This window comes from Tachyglossus aculeatus, chromosome 2 (assembly GCF_015852505.1).
Source record: "Tachyglossus aculeatus isolate mTacAcu1 chromosome 2, mTacAcu1.pri, whole genome shotgun sequence".
Classification (NCBI taxonomy): Eukaryota; Metazoa; Chordata; class Mammalia; order Monotremata; family Tachyglossidae; genus Tachyglossus; species Tachyglossus aculeatus.
Genome location: NC_052067.1, coordinates 36,858,837 through 36,865,551, shown reverse-complemented (window position 1 = coordinate 36,865,551; position 6,715 = coordinate 36,858,837).

Sequence of the window (6,715 nt, the reverse complement as noted above, 5' to 3'; positions counted from 1 at the left end):
GACCGGAAGTGGGGACCTCCCGTTAGCATCACCTGGTCGTCTTCCTCCTCCCCCCCGCCCGCGCGGAAGGAGCGGCGGCGGTTGCCAAGGGCAACGGCGGCCTCGCGCGCCCTGGGCGCCACTGGCAACCGGATTTCGCAGCATTGAGGGCCTTTAATAATAATGATGGTGGCATTTATTAAGCGCCTACTATGTGCTAAGCACTGTTCTAAGCGCTGGAACTAACGCCAAGGAGGCGGGCAGGATTAAGAGGAAGAATGGCATTTATTAAGCGCCTACTATGTGCGAATCATCATCATCATCAATCGTATTTATTGAGCGCTTACTATGTGCAGAGCACTGTACTAAGCGCTTGGGAAGTACAAGTTGGCAACATGTAGAGACAGTCCCTACCCAACAGTGGGCTCACAGTCTAAAAGGGGGAGACAGAGAACAAAACCAAACATACTAACAAAATAAAATAAGTAGGATAGATATGTACAAGTAAAATAAATAAATAAATAGAGTAATAAATCACTGCTCTAAGCGCTGGGGAGGATACAAGGTGATCAGGTGGTCCCAAAGGGGGCCCACAGGTCGAATCCTGACTCCGCCACACGTCTGCTGTGTGACATTGGGCTAGTCACTTCACTTCTCTGGGCCTCAGTTCCCTCATCTGTAAAATGGGGATGAAAACTGTGAGCCCCACGTGGGACAACCTGATCACCTTGTATGCCCCCCCCCCCAGAACAGTGCTTTGCACATAGTAAGCGCTTAACAAATGCCATTATTATTATTATTTCTCTGGGCCTCAGTTCCCTCATCTGTAAAATGGGGATTAAGACTGTGAGCCCCACGTGGGACTCCCTGATCACCTGGTATCCCCCCCAATCAATCAATCAGTCGTATTTATTGAGCGCTTACTGTGTGCAGAGCACTGTACTAAGCGCTTGGGAAGTGCAAGTTGGCAACATATAGAGACAGTCCCTACCTAACAGTGGACTCACAGTCTAAAAGCTTAGACTTTAAGAAATGCCATTATTATTATTATTATTATTATTTCTCTGAGCCTCAGTTCCCTCGTCTGTAAAATGGGGATGAAGACAGTGAGCCCCACATGAGACAACCTGATCACCTTGTATCCACCCAACGCTTAGAACAGTGCTTTGCATATTCATTCATTCAATAGTATTTATTGAGCACTTACTGTGTGCAGAGCACTGTACTAAGTGCTTGGGAAGTCCAAGTTGGCAACATATAGAGACGGTCCCTACCCAACAGTGGGCTCACAGTCTAGAAGGGGGAGACAGAGAACAAAACAAAACATGTGGACGGGTGTCAAGTCATCAGAATAAATAGAAAGTGCTTAACAAATGCCATTATTATTATTATTATTATTATTATTCCCCATTTTACAGATGAGGTAACTGAGGCACAGAGAACCAAAGTGACTTGCCCAAAGTCACACAGCCGACAATTGGCAGAGCCGGGATTTGAACCCATGACCTCTGACTCCAAAGCCCTTTCTCTTTCCACTGAGCCACCCCCCTTACCTTTTTATCAATGGTGTTTATTAAATGCTTACCACATGTCAAGTAATAATAATAATTGATTCATTCAATCAATCGTATTTATTGAGCGCTGACTGTATGCAGAGCACTGTACTAAGCGCTTGGGAAGTACAAATCAGCAACATATAGAAACAGTCCCTACCCAACAACGGGCTCACAGTCTAGAAGGGGGAGACAGACAACAAAACAAAACAAGTAGACAGGTGGTATTAGGTAATTATGGTATTTGTTCATTCATTCATTCATTCAATCGTACTTATTGAGTGCTGACTGTGTGCAGAGCACTGTACTAAGCGCTTGGGAAGTACAAATCAGCAACATATAGAGACGGTCCCTACCCAACAACGGGCTCATAGTCTAGAAGGGGGAGACAGATAACAAAACAAAACAAGTAGACAGGTGGTATTAGGTAAATATGGTATTTGTTGAGCGCTCACTATATGCCAAGCACTGTTCTAAGCACTGGGGTAATAATAATAATGATGGCATTTGGTAAGCACTTACTATGTGCAGAGCACTGTTCTAAGCGCTGGGGGGGATACAAGGTGATCAAGTTGTCCCACGTGGGGCTCACGGTCTTAATCCCCATTTTACAGATGAGTTAACTGAGGCTCAGAGAAGTGAAGTGACTTGCCCCAGGTCACACAGCAGACGTGGTGGAGTCGGGATTCGAACCCATGACCTCTGACTCCAAAGCCTGTGCTCTTTCCACTGAGCCACTCTGCTTCTCTAGACACGAGGTAGACGGGTTGTCCCACGTGGGGCTCACAGTCTTTATCCCCATTTTACAGATGAGGTAACTGAGGCCCAGAGAACTTAAGTGAGTTGCCCAAGTTCACACAGCAGATAAGTGGCGGAGTGGGATTAGAACCCATGACGTTCCGACTCCCAGGCCCACGGTCTATCCGCTACGCCACGCTGCTTCTCTACTGTTCCAAGCGCTGGGGTAATAATAATGATAATAATAGTAATAATGGCATTTGTTAAGCACTTACTATGTGCTGAGCACTATTCTAAGCGCTGGGGGAGATGCAAGGTAATCAGGTGGTCCCACGGGGGGCTCACAGTCTTCATCCCCATTTTCCAGATGAGGGAACTGAGGCCCAGAGAAGTCAAGCGACTTGCCCAAAGTCACCCAGCTGACAGTTGGCGGGGCCGGGATTTGAACCCGTGACCTCTGACTCCAAAGCCCGGGCTGTTTCCACTGAGCCACGCTGGCTTCTGACTCTAAGACCCATGCTCTTTCTACTAGTAGGCCACATTGCTTCTCCTGGTCAGGGCACTGTATTAAGTCCTTGGGAGAGGACGATACAACAATAAACAGGTATATTCCCTGCCCACAACGAGCTTACAGTCTAGAGGGGGAGACAGATATGCATGTAAATAAATAAATCACAGATATGTGCATAAAGCGCCGTGGGGCTGAGGTAGGGGATGAATAAAGGGAGCAAATCAGGGTGAAGCAGAAGGGAGTGAGAGAAGAAGAAAGGAGGGCTTAGTCAGGGAAGGTCTCTTGATGCCTTCAATAAAGCTTTGAAATGGGGGAGAGTAGTTGTCTGTCGGATATGAGGAGGGAGGGCGTTCCAGGCCAGAAGTCGGACGTGGGCTAGAGGTCGGCCGCAATCAATCAATCAATCAATCAATCAATCGTATTTATTGATTTTAGACTGTGAGCCCACTGTTGGGTAGGGACTGTCTCTATATGTTGCCAATTTGTACTTACCAAGCGCTTAGTACAGTGTTCTGCACATAGTAAGCGCTCAATAAATACGATTGATGATGATGATGATTTATTGAGCGCTTACTGTGTGCAGAGCACTGTACTAAGCGCTTGGATGATAGACGAGATCAAGATAAAGTGAGGTAATCCGACTGCAGTCAACCCCTGTCCCACATAGGGCTCACAGTCAAGTGGGAGGGAGCACCGTTATTGAATCCCCAGGGGATAAAGTTGATTTAAGTACTTGCAAGTGAGATACCCTGATTTATATGTCTGGTCCTGATCTCTTCTTCTCAACAGTCACACATTTCCCCCCGACTTCAAGACATCTCTACTTGGATGTCCTGCTGCCACCTCAAACTTACAATGTCCAAAACGGCACTCCCCATCTTCCCACCCAAACCCTGCCCTCCTTCTGAGTTTCCCACCACTGTAGACAACATCCTCCTTGCTTCACTGACCTGTAGCCTCGGCATCATCCTTGATTCATCTCTCCCATTCAACCCGCATTCTCAAACTGTCCAAAAATCCTGTCAGTTCTACCTTCACAACTGCTCTAGAATCTGCCTTTCCTCTTCCCCGTCCAGACTGCTACCATGCTGTGTGACTTTGCGCAAGTCACTCAGCTTCTCTGGGCCTCAGTTACCTCATCTGGAAAATGGGGATCATCATCAATCATCATCAATCGTATTTATTGAGCGCTTACTATGTGCAGAGCACTGTACTAAGCACTTGGGAAGTACAAATTGGCAACATATAGGGACAGTCCCTGCCCAACAGTGGGCTCACAGTCTAAAAGGGGGAGACAGAGAACAAAACCAAACCTACCAACAAAATAAAATAAATGAAGACTGAAGGATGAAGACTGTGAGCACCCCATGGGACAACCTGATCACCCTGTAACCTCCCCAGCGCTTAGAACAGGGCTTTGCACAAAGTAAGCGCTTAACAAATGCCATCATCATCATCATTTCTCAGTTGAGGGAACTGAGGCTCAGAGAAGTGAACTGACTTGGCCAAGGTCACACAGCAGGCAAGTTGTGGAGATGGGATTAGAGGATGCAGATCCTCTGGTTTCAAGCCAGTACTTTATCTACTAGGCCAAACTGGTTCCACTGTGGGCTGGGAACTTATCTACCAACATGGTTATATTGTACTCTTCCAAATGTTTAATACACCACTCTGCTCTTCCAAATGTTTAATACACCACTCTGCTCGCTGTAAGCACTCAATTACTACCACTGATAGATTTTCACTTTCTCCCTCCTCCTTTACTTAGCCCAGTTATGTGGCAAAGTTCTGTTCAAGATCCCCATCCAGTCCTCTCCTCTGGGACACTGAGACTGTCAAAACTTTCTTAGGATCTTGGGAGAGTCCAACTTCTTCTTTGTCCGTTTGCAAGAGATAACTGTGCTGCTCGTTGTTCAGAAATTTACCATAATCAAGCCTCGTTGTGCAGCATTTCATGAAGAAGAAGAAAGTACTCTTTCATCCAGCCTCGTTGAGCGGCATTTCATGAAGTACTCTTTCATACATTTGAAAATAAAAAATAAAAGACCCAGTTCTCAGAGGGAAAAGAACCAGCTTTCTGTGTGTTCAGCAACACCTATATTAAACAGAATATTAGTGACCTGGACAAGTTGAAGCATTTTCAAAAGCATCTAATGATTCCTAATTCTATCCATAATGAATTTATGTGCTAAATGATCAACAAGCTTAGGAAACCTCCAAGAAGGACAAGCAGCAAATCTAGGTTATGAGTCTCCTTTTATCTGTATTTAATAACTTACTTCATGCAATTTCCTTTATTCATTTATGCTGTCCCTTGTTCCAGTTTTGGAAAATAAGACAAGTGGATGATCATTTGGGCTAGAACCAAGTAAAATTGAAAATGCTTCTTCCCAAAATCGTAACCCTTATGCTGAAACCCCTGTGCTCATTTCTACATGAGTAAAAACAAAACTTACAGGTGCAAATTATTTCGGTACTGCAGCTTCATAATTACAAGCTGGTTCTGAGAGGAGGGGTTCATTTTTGTGCATCATGTTCTCATTCCACATAAAACCTAACACCTACTTAGTCGATACAAAATAATGAGTAAAATGTAGCCGTTGTCCCAGGAAGTGAATCAAATGAAAATAATCCTTTAGGAAAACTATAAAAACATGTAATTGTCAGATCACATGGGTGGTGACATATTGGAATAAGCTTAATGGAAGAAGAGAATTCTGGAAATTTATTTATTTATTTATTATTTATTGATTTATTTTACTTGTACATATCTATTCTATTTACTTTATTTTGTTTATATATTTTGTTTTGTTCTCTGTCTCCCCCTTCTAGACTGTGAGCCCACTGTTGGGTAGGGACCGTCTCTATATGTTGCCAATTTGTACTTCCCAAGCGCTTAGTACAGTGCTCTGCACACAGCAAGCGCTCAATAAATACGATTGATTGATTGATTGGAAAGCGAGTGGAGATTGGTATGTGCCGGAGAAGGTATTTAATTAACTGCTTTCTGGGCACAAAGAAGTGATAGTGCCTAAAATGTACTAGTTCTTACTGCAAACTTATAAAGTTAAGAGTCTTTTTCAGTTCTGTAATGTTTCTAAAAGAGTAAATAAACACTTGCATTTCAATATAGATTGCCTGGTTAATTTGGTTTATGAAAACGTTAAATTTGTGCCTCAAATTGACTCAACTTCTGCTGATTACTAAGGTAAAAAAACCTTGTGCTGTGAGGAAGACTATTTTTACCCTTATTTAATTTCAAGTGCCAAAAGAATATTAACTTTCTCTGGGGAGAGGAAGCGCTTCTCTGTATTTTTCTTTTTGGTATTATTTATGTTTGGGGAGCGAACAACATCACTCTTTACTGTTCAACCTAAATGAAATCCAGGGAAGTGGTGCAGGCTAGTGGAAAGAGCATGGGCCTGGGTTCTAATCCCAGCTCTGCCACTTACTTGTCTGCTGTGTGACCTTGGCCGAGTCATTTAACGTCTCGATTCCTCCATGACCTCATCTGTAAAACGGGGATTAAATCCTACTTCCTCTCACTTGGACGGTGAGTTGCTTGTGGGACAGGGATTGGGTTCAATCTGATTATCTTGTATCTACCCCAGCACTTAGTACAGTGCCCGGCACAATAATAATGATGGTATTTATTAAGCGCTTACTATATGCAAAGCACAGTATTAATTCTTAAGTAGCATTAGCAAAACCCAACTATGAGCTCCTTCCACATAGTCACATTAAATTAGATCTGGTTCTAATCCCAACTCTGCCACTCGATTGTTGTGTGACCTTGAGCAAGTCACTTAATTTCTTGGTGCCTCAGTGTCCTTATCTGTAAAGATGGGAATAAAATATTTGTTTTCCTTCCCCCACAGACTGTAAACCCCTCATGAAACAGGGACTGTCTCCAATCTGGTTCTCTTGCATCTAG